This window comes from Mus pahari, chromosome 2, assembly GCF_900095145.1.
Source record: "Mus pahari chromosome 2, PAHARI_EIJ_v1.1, whole genome shotgun sequence".
In the NCBI taxonomy this organism is placed as follows: Eukaryota; Metazoa; Chordata; class Mammalia; order Rodentia; family Muridae; genus Mus; species Mus pahari.
This window is the reverse complement of record NC_034591.1, coordinates 4032411-4052761: the sequence shown is the minus strand read 5'-3', so window position 1 is coordinate 4052761 and position 20351 is coordinate 4032411. Positions and strand designations below refer to the sequence as shown.

The following is a 20351-nucleotide window of genomic DNA, read 5'->3' as shown; positions in this document are numbered from 1 at the left end:
CTCTCTCTCTCTCTCTCTCTCTCTCTCTCTCTCTCTCTCTCTCTCTCTCTGATATGCTAGAACCCTCTGGCTCCTACAATCCTTTATTTCCTCCTCCAGAGGATTCCCCTAGTTCTGCCTAATGTTTGGCTGTGGGTTTCTGCATCTGTTCCCATCAGTTGTTGGATGAAGCCTCACTGATGACATTGGTTTAAGTACCAAAGTATAGGATGACCATACTAAAATCCACAGACCCAGAATGGCTAAGTAAAAAGGAGGCCTCAAGGGAATACTCATGAATCTCCCTATAAGGGTGATAAAGTATAGGCATTGAGGGTGGATAGTGGTGATGTGCGGCAGGAGGGTGGGAGGGGGTATTTTGAGGTGGAGAGTGGGTTCTGGAACAGGAGGGATCAGTATGGGTGAGGATGGAGGCAGAGAGCACTGTGTAGGCATGCTTTTGGGAGGCTGCTTTATTGGATTCTATTATCTACCACCCTTCCAAACCATATTTCATCTCAGTCTCCTCACCACAACACTAGGTAGAAGAGAAAGGTGAGAAGGGAAAGGGGCTGTAGACCTCTTTAGAGTACTTCCTGCTGATTAAAGGCACAAGGAAACAGCAGCATTAGGTACCAAAACCAACAGTGGAAACCAGAAGCAGACTGGGCAGCTGCACAGGCAAGCAGCAGCTGTCATGGGCTCTCCTGGGGCTCTCACATTTATACCCTCTCAAGAGTCCCCCAAATTCCAAACATAAACTAGATGTAGCTGGCAAAAATCACACCCTTCCCAGAACATGAGACAATCATAGTAAATAGCTGTGGACATTCATAAACAGTCCCATATCCCATACTTGGGTATAAAATAAAACATATTCACATTAAATAACTGGGATTTAAAAAAAAAAACAACAAAATTCTCAGTACAGTACGGGGACAGACAACTGGAATGGGGGAGTATCTTTGGGATGAGCTAGAACTAGGAAAGACAACTGGTATCAAGGGCATCTTTGAGATGAGCTAGAAACCTAGTGCAATGGAAACTTCCAACAATCTATGAGGGTGTCCTTAGCTAAGACTCCTAGCAAGGAGGAAACAGAACCTGAACTCACCACCTCTTGTAATCAGGCAAGACACCTGGAGGGATTAGCACACCAACTGGGCCACAATATCTTTGACTTACAATTTGTCCTGCCTACAAAAGGAGAAGAAATAAAAGTAGCACAGAAATTGTGGGAGAGACCAAACAATGGGTAAAGCTTGAGACCCTTGCCATGAGAGGGAGCCCATCCCTGATATTGCCTGGAGAGTCAGGACCCAGAGACTGGAGAGCCAGGAGACCTAGGATAGGAACAGATTGCTCATGATATTCTGCTTAGATCATTCAGGGATAATACTTCCTGCTACTTTTCACACTTGCTTGTTGGACTTTTCTGCATTCCAGTTCTCATCCTTGTTATGGGAATGTTACACTTATAGCCTCTGTCAGGAAGTAGGAATTATGTTCTTACCTCTTGTTTCTGTCTTTATGAGCCCTTATCTGTAAACAACCCATATGGCAGTATGTACCGCTCTCATTAGCAAAGGATTTGTGATACCCCAAATGTGTTATTATTTATTTTGTTCCTCAATTGGTTCATAATATAGTCATGGAAAAGCTTTCTTTTTAATTCAGAATTCTGATAGGGTCACAAAGAGGGCTAAGTAAGAAAAATGAATATAGAAGTGTTATAATCTAGACCTTGGTGAATATTAACTACTTCTTGTATTTACTATTACTACTTTCAAACAGTCCCTTTAATAAAGTCATGCCTGAAAATTCACTGATGGTCTTTAAATTGCAAATAACTGTTATAGTAGGTAAAACTAATGAAACTATTAAAAAAAAAAACTCTATAGCTCACATATTTTGCTTTGACTAATTTGGAGTGATATTTATTATTTATTATACTGAGAAGTAGTGAGATTTAACTATACCATATTTCATTTAATCTAAAATGCCACCAGTAATAGCTTACATATTTATTTTTACTCTGTTAAGAAAGAAAAATGTCTCTAATTAAGTCTAAGAAGCTATAGAATCTGATTTTCAATTCACCCATGAGCTGTGACAATTTGAAATTAAAGTAGAGGCAGTGGTCAGACTCTTGACTGAGGTACAAGACAGATCTCTTGATGTAAAATTTATTCAATGCATGATTTGTTATATAATTAGCTATATAATTCATAGCTATATTATTGATTTCTTGGAACCTATTGGCAATTCCAACAGACATCTTTCTGCTGGACCAAATCTGAAAAATTACTATAGAACAAAGATTCCATAAACCTGTCTCTTGGTCAGGGCTATGAACCATACCAGAACATACCAGTATTAAGCTGCTGAATTTTAACCTGCATTTAAATTCAAATGTCTTTCTAAAACATTAGCAGATAGAATACTTTCTTTTCAGCATTTAAAACATGTACTCATATATGTGGATGTACAATTGTCCTTGTGAACAGGCTTAAAATAGAATCTGCAACTTACAAAAACTGTATATTAAGGCTAGAAGATTCAAATAAACTTCACAAAGCACATTACTGGTTTCAGTATTTCTTTTGATTTGGGTAGTAGTCATCACAATGAGATAGTCAAAGCTACCAAAATGAACATTCATACTTGGTGCAAAATATCAAGGAATATTTACCATCTTTTGTATTGTCACTTTCTGCTTTCAATTTTCAAGCCCATTAGAAGCTGGAAAAGATTGAATATAAATTTCTGTAAGTGGAGTTGTTTTTCTTCAACTACTGTTTCCTTTTCTTTGAATATTACTGCCACATTGGCATGTTTATTCATACAGCTCATTGATTCATGTGCTTATTGTTCTTGTTTATATCTAGTGCACAATTGGTATTGTAAAATATGGGCCCATGAAGTGAGACTCTTGGTTTGAAGTAGCTGGCCCATAAAACTAAGCTATTAGATTAACAAGTCTGCGCATTAAAATGGGGAATCCATGCAAGGCTGATTTTCAGTCTATCACTTCCATACCAGATGAGAGAGAAAAATGACTTAGCATTTGCATAGTTCTTGAGTCTGTCTGGAATGATTTGCACACTTTAACCAACATTGTAGCTGCAACAGTTAGAAACAATATTATGCCAGACGGGCTCTATGTTCTTTAAATACTTTGCATGCTATTATCTCAGGAAGCTCAACCAAAACAGCAGTAAACACATTCAGATTTGTCACAATCCTATAGAATTTAGTATCCTAAAAAGTTCCTTCTGGCAGTATGAATGACTGAGGTACAAGACAGATCTCTTGATGTAAAATTTATTCAATGCATGATTTGTTAAGGGTCATATAGATCCTTGAATAATATAAATGACACAACATGCTAGAATATATTTGTGATTGTCTAAGACTAGGGAATAATTTTTAAAGATTCTGCCACATTTTAAGAATATAGTTTGTGGTTACTTTTAAATTTCAGAGTTTTAAACAATTGCTAATGTGGAGAGTTTGGACTTCTCCATCTCAAGCAGAAATATGAATCACATATAGACTAGGCCTTAGCTCATTTTCTTTTTTCTCTTGATACTTCACAATCCCAAATCCCTAGAGTATCTTGCCCACTGCCAGAATAGTGACAACTAATATTGATTTGTTTTGTTTTTTATTCTTACAGTCTTCTTCTTACAGAAACTTTCTGCATTTGTGATGAATTGTCAGCAGGTCATTTAGGGTGGATGAAGTCTTGACTTCTAATCAGGAATTAAAGGCTTAAGCCCAGAAGGCTTAGCCTCCTAAGTTTTATTTGTATGAGACAGCATTTATCATAGATACCACTATTTCTAATGAATATTTCTCACCTCCTATTTTTACTCTAAGGACTGAAGAGAGTGTTAGGTGTGTTAAAGTGAATGGCAGTCTTGCTGGGCACCTGCTGAAGTTCAGCTAACACTGAGGTTTCTCTCCAATTCTTCATTTAGTGATTGTGGCTTTTACTTTCTCCCCCATTACGTTCACATGTGCAGCTGGCAGGCACAGAGCTGGCTGAAGCAAGGATCTCCTAGTTTGCTGCCAGTTTATTTCACTGAGTAAACATTGCAGCATGGGAGGAAAAGCTGAAAAATATGTATCTATATTTTATTAGATATTTTCTTTATTTACATTTCAAATGTTATCCCCTTTCCTGGCTTCCCCTATGAAAATCCCCTATCCCCTGTCCCCACCCCCTGCTCACCAACCCACCCTCTTACACTTCCTGGCCCTGGCATTCCCCTACACTGGGGAATGCCTTCACAGGACCAAGGGCCTCTCCTCCCAGTGATGTCCTACAAGGCCATCCTCTACTACATATGCAGCTGGAGCCATGGGTCCCACCATGTGTATTCTTTGGTTGGTGGTTTAGTCCCTGGGAGCTCTGGGGGTATGGTTATTTCATATCATTGTTACTCCTATGGGGCTGCAAACCCCTTCAGCTTCTTGGGTACTTTCTCTAGTTCCTTCACTCGGGATCCTGTGCTCAGTCCAGTGGATGGCTGTGAGATTTCACTTCTGTATTTGTCAAGCACTAGCAGAGCCTCTAGCTATATAAGGTTCCTGTGACTGAGAAGCACCTAAAAAAAAATGTTCAACATCCTTAGTCATGAGGGAAATGCAAATCAAAACATCCCTGAGATTCCACCTCATTCCAGTCAGAATGGCTAAGATCAAAAATTCAGGTGACAGAAGATGCTGGCAAGAATGTGGAGAAAGAGGAACACTACTCCATTGCTGGTGGGATTGCAAGCTGGTACAACAACTCCAGAAATCAGTTTGGCAGTTCCCCCCAAAATTGGACATAGTATTACTTGAGGACCCAGCAATACCACTCCTGGGCATNTACCCAGAAGATGTTCCAACATGTAATAAGGACACATGCTCCACTATGTTCATAGAGGTCTTATTTATAATAGCCAGAAGCTGGAAAGAACCCAGATATCCTTCAACAGAGGAAGGGAAACGGAAAATGTGGTACATTTACACATCTATTAAAAACAATGGGAGTCATAGACACATAGCAATGTGTCCAGCAATGCTAGGGATCTCAACTCAGTTCCTCCTGATTCCATTGAAAAAAAACTTCACTGAAGGATCTCTTCAGTCTCTTCATGGCCATTTCAACGATAAGACTTATTCAAACATTCAATCACCTCCCCAGATGGGTCATTTCAAGTCTCATAGGAAGTATACCTGCTATAGAATCATTTCAATGATGCTTTGAATTCCAGGTCTGGCACTCGCTGTAAGAGCTTGCAGAAATTACTTCTTGGCTCTGGGCTTCAGTTTCTTCTTTTGTACCAGCAACATCAACATTTTACAGTGGACAACTGCTGTGTTGAAAATGTGAGAGTCCATTAATTACTTACAGCAGTTTCCAAAAAGTGAGTAGACAGTGTCAATTCTTTCTCAGTGTTCTCAGAATTTTCAAAGTCGACACAACTTTCCTGCCTCTGATGTGTTGTTAACTGAAGATAATATTTTCTTAGCACATTGTATTTTGGAGTTTCTAAATATATGCTTTCTTTCTGCTCTTTTTATTTTTTGCCATTTTTTATTTAGCTTTAAAGAACTTTGATCATATGTCCTCTATGTTTCTGAACTCTATCTTACTAAGTGAGGAAATTATGTGTGTGTGTTGTGATTACATGTTTTAGGGCACATGTGTTTGTACTAGTATGTGTGAGAGGCCAAAGGTGAATTCCAAGTGTCTTACTTGATCCCTGTCCAATTTTATTTACTTTTCTGTATTTTCTCAGTAATTCTTTTTATGCATACAATTTATTTTGATCAAATCTTACCCATCCCCTTTCTTTCAATCCCACTGTCAACAGACACACACACTTTCCTCTCCTAACTTTATGTGTGGGGGTTTTAAAAAAAACAGAGAACACAGTGCTGCCTGCATAGGTGCCACCTTATATTTTTAGGCAGGGTCTCTCAATGAATGTGAAGCTTGATGTCATCAGACCCCAAAGACCCACCTAGCTCAGCATTCCAACACTGGGGATATAAACACTCACTGTCATACAGAGATTTTAATGTGTCTGCTCAGGATTGAACATGAATTCTCATGATTGCATGGCAACACTTTACTAATGCCCTCACCCTTGCTCTAGAAATTGACCGGTTCTTTTCTTCCTTTTTTTTTTTCTTTTTAAATTGTATTGCTTATTTTATTTATTTACATTTCAAATGTTATTTCTCTTCCCAGCTAGACCCCCCTATCCCTCCCCCTTCCCCCTGATCCTATGAGGATGCTCCCCCACCCACCCCTCCCACTTCAGAGCCCTAGAATCCCTTACACTGGGGCATCAAGCCTCTACAAGACCANCCCCCCCCCAATGATTCCAGATAGGGCCATTCTCTGCTACATATGCATCTGGAGCCATGAGTCTCCCTGTGTATACTCTGGTTGATGGTTTAGTCCCTGGGAGTTTTTTTTTTGGGGGGGGGGTTAATCTGGTTAGCTGATGCTGTTGTTCTTCTTGTGGGTTTGTTAACCCCTTCATCACCTTCATTCTTTCCCTTAATCCCTCCACTGGGGTCCCCACGCTTAATCCAATGGTTGCCTTCATACATCCAGGCATCCACATCTGTATTTGTCAGGCTCTGGCAGAGCCTCTAAGGAGACAGCTATACGAGGCTCCTGTCAGCAAGAGCTTCTTGGCATCAGCAATAGCATCTGGACTTGGTGTCTGCAGATGGGATGGATCACTAGGTGGGGCAGTCTCTAGATGGCCTTTCCATCAGTCTCTGATCCACTCTTTGTCTCTGCATTTCCTGTTGACAGGAGCAATTCTGGATTAGTATTTTGGAGATGGGTAGGTGGCCGCCATGGCTATCCACTGGATATGGTTTCTACAGGTTCTGTCTCTCCTTTTGGGGGTATTTCTGCTAATGTCATCCCTGTTGGGTTCTGGGGACTTTCTAGTGGCTGCCCCTAGTTTCCCATCCCCTACTGCTACATACTTCTGTTCAATTTCCTGACCCTCTGTATTTCTTCCCCATCTCTTTCCATACCTGATCTTTTCCCCCTTTTCTTTTCCCCTCCTCTATTCCTCTTACTCCAAGAACTATCCCTCCCTCTATGTTCCATTTTTATTTTTTCCCTTTCTGAGTAGGACTGAAACATATACACTTTGGTCTTCCTTCTTCTTGGGTTTCATATGGTCTGTGAGTTGTATTGTGGGCACTCTGAACTTTTCAAAAAATTTAAAAATTTTTTATTTTTATTTTTTGCTAATAGCCACTTATCACTGAGTACATACCATGTATGTTCTTTTGTGATTGGGTTACCTCACTCAGGATGATATTTTCTAGTTTCATTCCTTTGTCTGCAAATTTGATGAAGTCCTTGTTTTTAATAGCTGAGTGGTACTTCATTGTGTAAATGTACCACATTTTCTGTATCCATTCTTCTGTCGAGGGATATCTGGGTTTGTTTCTAGCTTCTGACTATTATGAATAATGCTGCTATAAACACTTTACCCTACATCTGATAAGGAGCAAATATCTAATATATACATAGAACTCAAGAAGTTAGATTCCAGAACTCCAAATAACCCTATTAAAATGGGATATAGAGCTAAACAAAGAATTCTCAACTGAGGAATTTTTAATGGCTGTGAAGCACCTAGAGAAATGTTCAACATCCTTAGTCATTAGGGAAATGCAAATCAAAACAACACTGTGATTCTATCTCACACCAGTTATAATGGCTAAGATAAAAACCTCAGGTGACAGTAGATGCTAGTGAGGATGTGAAAAAAGAAGAACACTCCTCCATTGTGGGATTGGAAACTTGTACAACCACTCTGGAAATCACTCTGGAGGCTCCTCAGAAAATTAGACATAGTACTACCTGAGGACATAACTGTACCACTCCTGGGCATATACCCAAAAGATGCTCTAAAATATAACAAAGACCTTTTATTTTCTTTTGGTGCTTCTAAATAGGAATCAAATCCTGAGCTGATAATTGTTCCTTCCAATCTCACAACAGTTTCTCCCTGATAGTCATTAATTTAACTGCTTTTTCTTGGGAGTTTGGGGTAATGTTTATTCTTCCTGCTCCTGTCCTCAGTAGTGGGTTTATCAGGAAGTCCCATAAAGCTCCTGCCCAAAGTCTTACTTTCTTTCCCGTTGCTTATGTAACACCTTTAACTTCTGTGATGAATATGCAGTAAGCGTCTCACTTCTTTCTTGACCCTCATTTCTTTCCTTTCTTACTTCATTTTTTTCCTTGCAGCTGTGAGGGTTAGACCATTCCCAGGTCTAATTTCCCTTCTTAGAAACTTCAGAAATGATTGCTTTTAAGCCAAAGTCTGAAACTTAAATGAATTCTTAATATTTATGTTCTAATTTGTCTCAGGCTCACTTTTATATGTTAGATAATACTGATTTGTAAAATTAAAACTTTTCAGATATACAAGGAAGTAGAAAGACTATGTAACATACCCACCAAATATATTCTCTGTTCTGAGTTAGCATTTCTGATATTTATATATTTGCTTCAAATTTTGCTATAATTATGTATGTTAAATTAAGACCTGAAGTCATCCTCAGTTCATCCCCTTCCATTTGGGCCCTAGTAATAACCACCACATCTTTTTCTTTCATTCCCTGTGGTTTGGAGTGGCAAAATGACAGAGGTGTGCTATTCCACAGGGACAAAGTTCTGCTTGGGAATTGCTTCTAAAGATCTGAGTATTCCAAATCCTCCTGGAGGGAAAATCCTTTATATATTCTTTGATTTATTAAGAAATAAGACCAATGTCTCACAGACAACATTACACATTTTTCTCCTATGTTTATAATACAAACAAGGCACTAGACCTCTATAAAATGTTTTTCTACTTTGCTCTTCACTCATGAGTTAATTTGTCTATACCTATTTGAAGACTTGTGAAGATGGCTTAAGATAATGTTTGTGACTCAAGATTACTATTGATAGAGTATCCTGGCCATTAGTTGCTCAAATTGTTCTTGCTAATTTTTTTTTAATCAAAGATCTTTTATTATCCAAACTACACCAGTGTTACATTTTAATGAATGCAGTGCTCACAGAAATTATTGTTTATGAAAAGTAGCATATTATATTAATGATGAAAGTAAGTAATCAGTATATTAAAACCTGATTATAGAAAATATACTGTTTATTCTTTAAATTAACTGATTATTTCTGCTTACATTTCATATAGCCATTTCTTTAAAGCAAGAGAAGCACCGAACACTACTTTAAATGTGTATTGATGATGGTATGGCTCAAAATGGAGTATATGATAATGTCTTATTCTTTTCTTGTAATAATACTGTGCTACAAATGTGTGGGTGTTTTGAACATGATGTATGGCGTTTAGAGTAGTATAGTAGTCTGTCTTCATCTATTTGGAAAGCATTCTTACTCTCCCAGTGAATACCTAAAACCACCAAGGCTACTAAAGCCTTATCATATCTTGTCCTAAACATACATGATTATAATAATGCTTAATTTATAAATTAGAACAATAATAACAGAAAAAACATAATACTATACTACAATAAAAATTCAGCAAATGCTACCACTCTCAACTAGATATTTCCATTTAATATTTTTAGGTTGCGGTTGACTGTAGGCAGCTAGGACTGCAGCAAAGCGAACCTCAGCTAAGCAGAGAAGAAAATGCTATAAAAAAGCAGTGTCCGCATCGCCTCTGAGTTCAAAACTGGCAAATGCTAATGTTACCACCTCTCTCTCTCTCATAAGCCTGATCTTACCCTGTGTTTACCTATAGCAAGAGCTAAAAGGTGAAAGTATTACTGTAACAGCCTCAGGGGAAGCTGAGTGTGGCTGTATCATTACAATCTTTATACCTGCTCCCAAAACCATCTCCTGCCTATACTAGGGCTAGGAAGTAGCTGTGTGGATTTCCCAATTATATCAGTGACTTGAACTTTGTTTTTTAATATATAATATTTTTGTTGATGATCTAGGAATTTCACTTAGTGAACCTTGAACATCCTCTCTTTCCTGTCCTTCCAGGTCTGCCCCCAACCCTTGGGACCCCCCCCCGCCAAAAAAAAAAAAAAAAAAAAAAAAAAAAAAAAAAAAAAAAAAAAAAAAAAAAAAAGAAAGAAAGAAAGAAAAAGATAAAAAGAAAAGTCTGACTTTTTTTTGCCCATATATTTACTGGAGCATAGTCAGACATCCAGTGCTCAGCCCATTAAAGAAAACCGAGCCCTTCTCTACCTGCACTCCAACTAACAGCCATCAGTTGTGGAGAGCTACACTTCAGCATTCTTATTACAGTCTTTAAGAGTTCACTTTGATTTGATTATTTTTTTTGTCTAGGCTATTACTTATTTTGCAGTGGGGATGGTGGTAGGGGTTATCATAGAAGCCTTCTATGTCCCCCTTTCTCAACTGTGAATCTGTAGTCATCAATAGCATGGCAAAATAGCATCTGATGACAGTGCAGATCACAGATATCCAAATGGTCTTTGGCATCCACACGTGCCACAAACCTCAGCAAGGTCTCTGGTGGCAGTACAAACCACTGGCATCAACACTGCCCTCTGCCACTACACAAGTCACAGATAGCATCACAGCCCAAGGCAGCACAAGGCAAGGGCATCAATATGGCCACATGACAGTCTAGGACACTCCCAAAAATATGGTTCTGGGCAGAAGCACAGTCTACTGACATCAACATGAGTTTAGGCTGCAGCACATACCCAGTCATCTGCAATGCCTTTGGTGGTAACACGGGCCATGGATATCAATATAGACCCTGGCTATAGTAGGGCTGTGGACCCAGACATGGCTCTCAGTGGCAGCATGAGTCTGGACATCACCAGGGCCTTAGGTGATAGCACAGGCCACTTACATCAACATGGTTGGGGGCTACAGCACAGCCTTTGGACATCAATGTGGATCCAGGTGGCAGCCCAGACTACAGACATCCTCGTGGCTTGTGGTGGTCACCTAGGCCATGAACAGAAACACAGCTCATGAACTCAAACATGGCCCTTGGAGGCAGCCCTGACCATGAGTTTTGTTTTAAGAGAGGATAAATGGAAAGAAATTTGTACTTTACACAGCTGAGTGGTAACTGAGAGAAAAGATTCCAGGTTGTTTTGAAAGCATAAAATGAAGTGATTTAAATCTAATAAATTAACTTGATTAACTTAACTATATGGACACACTTATATAAATTGATTATTAATGCTCCAAACCAAATAGATCCAAATTTTATTTTACCCCAACATCTTTTGTTTGTGATAAAAGACTTTCAATAAGTTCTGCCTCGTGAATGGACCTTTAGCATGTATGTAATTTCACATACCTTTATATTTCAAAAGTTGCAATTAATCCATAGTTTCTATTTTAAGAAGCAGACTCCCTATTTCAAATTCTGATGGAAGCCAAAACAAGGATCTTTACAAGGAACCTGCATTTTTGTGAAGATAGTCAATGGACATTAATTAGCAGTAGACTATTTTCTCTATGTGTTTCTCATTTAATTCTAAACTTAGAAGAGGACACACACATTTTTATACATTTTTAACAATATACACGGGAATTCAAGTAGTTTTAGTAAGACTAAGTTAAAAAAAAATAAAAAGGAATCTTCCTAGAAGATTTTCAAAACAGAAACAGGACAGAATATTTCTTTGCTGTTTGTTCTCAATTTGTTTCATTGCAAGCAGAAAAAAATTAAATCAATGTAACTAGCGATATTATCTTAACTGGTGTACAAAGACCAAATGTTACAGAATCAGTGTTTGTATGGAGAGCAATGTGAAGAAATGAAAGAGTAGCAATGACTTTGGTAAAATTAAAAAATGAAGCTAATAAAAATAAAGTGGAAATATCCAGTCCATACTTACAGCATCCTTAAATATTAACCTCCCCCTTTCTAAAGCAGCAACTCTCACTAAAAGCTTTGTCAATCTGACATGAGGTCCTACTAACTTTTATGACTCCTGGCATCCCTGCACAATGTTGAATAAGATGAGATAAATTGGACATTTCTTATCAGTGACATCCAGGCCCATAGACTTTGTCCTTGACTAGAAGAGTAAGCAATAGAAGCTGGGCAGTACTATGGCTCTAAGAGATTAGAAATTCTGCATACACATGAAGACAGGTCCTTTTGAGTCTCACACAGTATGTGAAAGCATCCTTGAGTTTCTCTTTGTTTTTAACTAATACAGGTAAAGTATGCCAGTGCACATTCACCAGCATAATGCTAATGAAAAATCATATTTCATTCAGCTTGTATATAAAATGAAAATTCTAGAAACACTAAATTGCTAAAGTTGTCTTAAGTTTATGCATAGTAAACATACACTGTAGAGAATGTTGTAGATCGTGTGCCATTAGAAATTACATACATAAGTGGTTAGCTGCACAAATCACAAAGAGCTCATTATAACTACTGATTTTTCAGGAAGTCAGATTACCATCTTTGTGGCCCGAGATACTGAAAGGTTACATATCTAATCCTGAGACCCAGTATCTACAGATGTGACACCATTCTATTCTTGTGTATAATAAACCACCTAAGATATCAAATGTGTCTCTAAACAGTGGTTCTCAACCTGTGAGTTGCAACCCCCTGAGGTGGTTGAATGACTCTTTCACAGGGGTTGCCTAAAACCATTAGAAAACACAGATATTTACATTATGATTTAGAACAGTAACAAAATTCCAGAATGACTTAGTAATGTCTTATAGTTCTATTGCTGTGAACAGATACCATGACTAAGGCAAGTCTTACAGTATTTAACTGGAGCTGGCTTATAGATTCAGAGGTTCAGTCTGTTGTCATCGAGGCAGGAGTATAGCAGCAACCAGACAGGCATGATGCAGGAGGAGCTGAGAGTTCTACATCTTCATCTGAAGGTTACTAACAGAATACTGGCTTCCAGGAAGCTAGGACAAAGCCTATGCACACAGTGACACACCTACTACAACAAGCCACACCTACTGCAACAGGGCCACACCTTCTAACAGTGCCACTCCCTGAGCCAAGCATATACAAACCATCACAAGCAATGAAAATAATTTCATGGTTGGTTGTTGCCACAGCATGAGGGACTGTATTGAAGGGTCACAACATTAGGAAGGTTGAGAACTACTGTTCTGAAAAAAAGATAAAAAATGCTTCCAACTTGGGCCCTGCAGAGTGTCCCCATGAAAGTGTGGCAAGAAAAAAGGGCAGTTTTTCCATCAATGAGGTGGTTACTGGAGAAGATAGCATCAACATTCATAAGTGCATCCATGGCATGGGCTTCAGGAAGCACGGCTCTTAGGCACCCAAAGAAATCTGGAAATTTGCCATGGAGGAGAAGGAGGTCCAGATGTGTTCATTAATACCAGGCTCAGTAAAGCATCTATTACACCAATGGAAGAAGGAATGCCCCATCATGGATCCATGTACCTTTCTTCAGAAAATGCAATTAGCATGAGAATTTGGCAAGAATGCTCTTAAGTTATGTCTCTGTTACCCACATTCATCCATTTATACACAGGCAAAGTGAAGGAGATGTAACTGCTGAGTACTGTAGTCTAAAACTAGATCTTCAGGATCTAGTTCCCTCTTTGGCTGTAGATAACCATGCTTCTAAATCTAAATCACCTCTACGTTATGGGCATGGCTGGAGAATTATTCCCAAATGCTCTCACCTAGCTCACTTCTGCAGCTGATCTGAGCAGGATGAGGCATAAGGTGTTTTAAAGTGGGTTCCAACCAATCATTTTTCTATGTTGTTGATGAATTGGAAGGGCATTAAATATTTTTCCAGAAATCAGTATTGTGTCACTCACCACTTTTACACATTTTAAGCAAGTTCGCTGTTAAATCAGAGGAAAAGCCAAATAGAGAAAATTTAGCACAGATCTATTGTGATCACACCACACATATGGCAGATAGGCTGTTAGAACAAGCTACCTCAGAGAACAGAGAAACTTGGCACTGGCAATGCCTAACTCCCTGGAGAAACAGAGCCCTGCTTTTATGAGAACAACTTTCATATTGACTGCAGTGGATTTCTGTTATGTAAGCCATGTAGTGTGAGACAGTTTATGTCAGCCCTCCTAACTTCAGGTACTCACCTTGCTTGACCTTGGCACACAGATGGAATACATCCAGGGATCTAGTCTGGAGTGATCTACAGACCTGGTGGGATGCCAGAGTTTGACAGATAAACTGATCCAGTGGAAAAGATCCTTAATGCTCATTCTTTTTTTTTTTTTTTTGGTTTTTCGAGACAGGGTTTCTCTGTATAGCCCTGGCTGTCCTGGAACTCACTTGGTAGACCAGGCTGGCCTCGAACTCAGAAATCCGCCTGCCTCTGCCTCCCGAGTGCTGGGATTAAAGGCCTGCGCCACCAGGCCCGGCCTTAATGCTCATTCTTTAATTATTAATTTTTACAGATCCCCAAGGTAAAAATTTAAGTGTAGAGATGGGTGAAACTAACCTTCTTTCATATTTAAACCTTTCTTGGTGATGATTCAAATTTCAAAGTTTTTATTTTTTCTTGGAGTCATGGATGAATATCAGGACTTGGCAGGTGCTTGGCAAACTCTTTTTCTGAATTGCCGTGCCAGGTCTATTCCCTGGAGTTGTTGGTATCTCAGAAGGATTTAGGTGGGAGCATAACAACTTTCTCTACCTCCCCCAGTTCTTCATAAACATAAAAATCTTATAACTGTTAGGTTCAACACTTTCCTTTGCTAATGGCTTGCCTATTGTATTTAGAAACAATTCCTTCTTCATCTGGCTCCTTCTCAGCTGGACAGTCATTGGAAGATCCACATCCTTTTTTTATTTTTTATTTTATTTTATTTTTTTCAATTTTTGCCATGGATTTGCTCATGCTGTTGAGACATAAAGGATCAGACTTGTGTGTGTGTGTGACTTTAGATCTTATCATCAGGATAGAAACACTTGGAATTAATTTACTCTTGATAATTGATTCAACATACTGATACTTTTTCTTACGTGACACAAAACTGCAGCATTGCTTGTTCCTCTTTCTTAAGATCTTAACCTTTTTTTGAATCCTGTGAGATGTTCACTATTACCCAATGGTTTCAATTTTCTTAAGATTTAACAATAATTTTACTTTCAAATATCCTCAGCTGCTTCAGCCTATGTGAAGACTTAGGCTTAACTTAAACCTGATTGTTATCTTAATTGACATTATAATTATCTAAGAAATATGCCTCTAAGTAAGTCTGTGATTATGTTTATAGAAAGGATTACCTGATGCTAGAAGACCTTATCTCACAGTGGGGAGCATCTTTGGATAGCAGACAAGGTATAAAGTAGTGGGAAAAAAACCAGTGCTGTTTGCCTGTCCATTTTCCCTTGATATGTGCATCTACTCTGTTGCTGCTGCTGCTGCAATTGCTGCCATTATTCACTCCCATTAGAAACCAGTTTCTTTAGCCTGCCATTTGAACTCAAGACCTGTGGCACCCCAGGAATCCTCTAGGCCTCCAGGTTCAAACTAGTATTGTTATGGTACCCAGCCTCAAAGGCTAAGAAGCTATTGGATCCCCAGATAATCACTGCTAGTATGACAACAATTGTTTGACTACCCAGTCTGTATCATACAATCTAGTCGACTAAACCTACCTTTGTAATCTATGTTTATTTTATTGGTACTATTTCTTTGGAGCAGTGGGCTCAACCTGTGGATACAGTCTTTTTGGGGTTTCAAACAATGATTTCACAGGCAGGGGTCACATATCAGAATCCTGCACATCAGATATTTACATTATGATGCATAACAGTAGCAAAATTACAATTATGAAGTAGCAACAAAAATAATTTTATGGTTGGGGATCACCACAACATGATTAACTGTATTAAAGGGTCACAGCATTAGGAAGGCTAAGAACTACCCCTCTGGAGAATCTGGACCAATATAGGCTATCAAGTTAAAGTCTTCTGCTGCTTTGAAAAAAGCATTTCTAAGAATGATAAAGATAATAAAAAATTTAAATTACTTATTCAACAAACTATTGTTTTAGAAATATGTTTTTTTTTTTTCTAATGCAACTGAGTTCTGGACCATTGCTTGGAATAAAGTAATAAAAACACCTAGAATGTCAACCTTTGTGTAGTGAGATATAAAAGCATTTTTTTCCCAGTTTATATGGTCTCCTAGTTTTTTTATACACAGTCCCTTAAGAACAAAATTAAAGTGAAAGGCAGTGTTTCAATGGCCTGGAAACAGAACTTGATGATGGAAAAGAGGGGGCACATGCATGGTATACCCCTGTAGCACAATATAAATGATAATCAATTTTTGTTTCTATGACTACTCAGTATTGTTCAAAAGAGAAATAAGTTGTCTTTATGCTATTTTAAAGTTAATCGAAAAAGCAAAAACATTTTAAAGTCCCACAGCATACATGTAAATTCTGAGATTCTCAGACAAAATTAGAAAAATTTTAGTATGTAATAACACAACCTTGAAGACTTTTTTCATTGTTTGGGTAATATTTCAATAAATACATATAACATGGGCAGGATTATAGAATTCTGAGATGCCTAATAACTGGAAGATATCCAAATTTAACTCAATTAGAAATTGAACTCATGTTTCAAACAAATCAAAACTCTACCTGTTTTACGAAGCAAGAAATATTTGAAAACTTGAGAATTTGGTATGTACAAATAATTTTTAATTTTAAGTATCTTGCTAAAAATTATAAATAGTTTTAGAGTTAAAAATAAATTTTAAAATTTCACTAAAAGCAAACAAAAATTCAATGTTCCCACTAACAACAAACAGGATTTTAATGCAATTACACAAATAAATTTTATCATATATCTATTCTAAAATTATATATATATATATATATATATATATATATATATATGCACATACACATATAATTTAAGTTAAATTACATAAATGTTTTTGACGATTTACTGGGAGCATGAAGGTCCCAGTGTCCACAGATGTCCAGGGGAACCAAGAATATTCATCCCACAGGGTGTCTCTACAAAGAGGATATACCTGTTCTTCCATCCAGAAGGCTGGGAATTGGAGGTGATTAACAGCCTGGTGTGTCATCTGTGTTCTCTGGTGGGCCAGGTGATATCAAGCTTCCATAACCAGGACAAGAGGTGGCTCTTCTCAGGGGCTCCCCCAAGCTCCCCCAACCAGGACCAGAGATAGCTAATAGCCCACCCAAATGACCTCTACACTATCTATAAGACTGACTCTATACCAGATACCTTAGGTTCTTAAGCTAATTCTGGTAGCCGATCTCCAGAATCTATCTTCTTGGAAGGATTTACATGTCCCCTGATCTGAGTTTCAATGTGCTTAAGCTTTTTTTGTGGACAAGGGATTGTATTGTATACTGGGTTTAAATATTCTGGCAGTCAACTACCTAGCATCAAGTAGGTAGTTGATGAAGCCTAACTCAGGTTGATTCTAGTTTTCATTCTCACCTTTTCACAGACTTTACCTGTCTCAAGACACTGCTTTTTTGTCACATCACCCCCCACCCCCTGCTCCAAAAGATAGCAACTTTTAGGAGGCCAGTGCCTGAATTAGTCATTTAAAAAAGTATAAAATGAATATATTTGTTTGATATGTGCTGATTCTATCAAAACACTATTTTCTGTGTGGTCAGAACTATTTGCTAGCTCCTAAAGATAAGTTATTCTAAAGTTGCTTTTTCTTAACAACAGAGCTTTAAAAAAGAAAGCAAAGCTTTGTTCTTATAAATTCATCTATTACTGTTAGCTTTACTTGATTTATGAAAAGTACATTAAGATTTTGAGCTGCATGTAGTTCTTTGTCTAGAATTGGAAGTCTTGGAAAATGGAAGTGGGGAGTGAAATAGTTATGCTATAATCTCAAAAATAAAATTTATTTTAAAAATGACCACTCCTTTGCATAATTTAAAAATACTGACCCAGAATTCTTAAAGAAATATATTCTTTCTAAGTCACTTCAGTGACTTAGACTCTTTTGCTAATAAATTTGAGAGCATATATTCTAGAAGAATAAAGGAATAGAGAAAGGTGCTCTAGGAACAGAATGAATATCATTTAGTTCAGTCTCACAAACACCTAGTGGTGCTGTGTCACAGGCAAGCCTTCAGACAATTTACTGACTGGCTGAGGCCAGAAACACAAAAGCTACACACTATAAATTATAAGGAAAATAAATGCCAATTAGTGCAATGAAAAAAAAAAAAAAAAAAAAAAAGAAAACACACGAAACACAGGGGAAGAAGTGATAATTCTGAATGGCTACCAAATAGTGTTTTGTGTAGTACTCAAATATGCTGGACCGAGAGTAAAATCCGAGTTTCAGAAGCACAGGGTGGGAGGGGTATGTGCATTGGGGCAGAAGAAAGGACATTTCGATGAAAACATGGGGAAACATATTGACAAGAAAGCAGATGGCTCATTTAAGCAATGACTAGCAGCCTATCTTGTAGAGGCATTGTGTGTGTGTGTGTGTGTGTGTGTGTGTGTGTGTGTGTGTGTGTAAGACAGAGAGACAGAGACAGACCAAGAGAGTGTGTGTAATATACTGAGAAAAATCCTTCTAAAATTGATTTAAAACAAGATTTTTAGAGTTGAGGATAAATTAAACTGACATCATAAGGCTATTATAAAAAGGTCAATTCAGACTGTGTTGCTAATTTTAAATCTTTTCTTTAAACTCATTTTATTAGCACTCTATTATGTTTCTTGCTCACTTGTATTGGAGATGGCTGAATGGACCGGACTATTTGAGCTTATGTGAACTATATTTTCCTTTACATGTTATTCAGCTACAGATGGACAATCTGTTAGTTAAAACACCAGATTGGGACCAGAAGTGTTTCAGACTTGGAAATTTGGAATATTTTCATATAAATTATGATGTATCTTGGACATAGGATCTAGATCTAAAGAATTTCATTGTTTTCATTTACAACTCAAACTTAGATTAAAGGGGATTTTATACTTTTAGTAGGCCTCACTTTTGTCATCTTGCAAGGTCAAGCACAGAAATATCAATTGTAGGTCTGATATTGGTAGTCATAGAGTTTTGTATTTTAGAGGGTTTTGGATTTCTGATTCTAAGGACGGAGATTCTCAAACTGTCATATAGCCTTTTCTACTTCACTTCCAGCAACACTAAATGACCTGAAGTGGTGACTCCATTTCAATTTCCTTGGATGTGTCTATTTTCACTTTCAGGGCATTTTGGCTATGTTTAATTATATTGAGATTATAGTGAGTTAACATCAGAGACGTACAAGCCAACCTGAATGAATTGGAAATATATAGAAACATTGGGTATTCCAAGCTCTTGCTATATGGTGGACAGTTCACAGCATTGGAAAGAAGGGGTCTTGTGATCCTCTCTGTGAATGTCATATTACTTTCTAGATCTTTGAATTCAGTAGTTGAGGAGTAATGAAATGTTAGAAGACACTTTCCTTGTCTTTACATTATTCTTGTATTTATTGGCACATTTGTTCACTTGTTTCTTCTGTTTTTATTTTAGGAATCTTGTTATTGGGCCTGTATTTGAGGAATCAGTCCCTTGTACCCACTCAGAGAGGAGAGGAATTGTTGAAAGAGCAACAATATCAAAGTCTATAAAGATACAGCACCCCTGCCATATCTCTTCATAATCCCAGTGGAGGCCACTGAGGATTACCAGAGGAATCTCCACACTGCAGATCCTCGGGATCACTGGTGAGTAGAATGCGACATCAACTCCAGAGAATCCAGGAGGAGCTTGTGCCAGCAGAAACAGGGTCAAAGGAACACTGCCCACCCAGAGGTGGGGTTCGGGTCCGGTCAGGGCCACCCCTGCCATATCTCTTCCTTCAGTAGAGGCCGCTGAGCACTCTGGGAAGACACTCCACACCACAGGTCCTCGGGATAACGGGTGAGTTGAACACAGTCAACTCCAGAGAATCTAGGAGGGGCTTGTGCCAGCAGAAACAGGGACAAAGGAACACTGCCCATCCAGAGGCAGGGTTCCAGTCAGGGCCACCCCTGCCATCTCTCTTCTGAACCCCAGCAGAGGTAGCTGAGCTCTCTGGAGGACCCTCCACACTGCAGGTCCTTGGGATCACAGGAGGAGAGTTGGCCTACAGGGAGGGCTCTGACCCTAGGACTCAGAAGGAGGATCAGAGCTCCAGACTNCTGGACACCTGCCCTGCAAGAGGAGAGCTTGCCTGCAGAGAATTCTCTGACCAAGGGGACACAGGGGAGAGTTGGATTCCCAGGAGTGCTGACAGAGGCTAACAGAATCATAGGAGGATCAAACTCCAGCCAGAGACAGCTTGAACATTAACATCAGAGATT

The 20351-nt window shown here is 38.4% G+C and overlaps 1 pseudogene; it reads left to right on the top strand.

The window, feature by feature from the left end:
• Nucleotides 1-10768: 10768 nt before the first annotated feature.
• The window catches only part of LOC110316110, a 105391-nt pseudogene continuing 95808 nt past the window's right edge, over nucleotides 10769-20351 (top strand).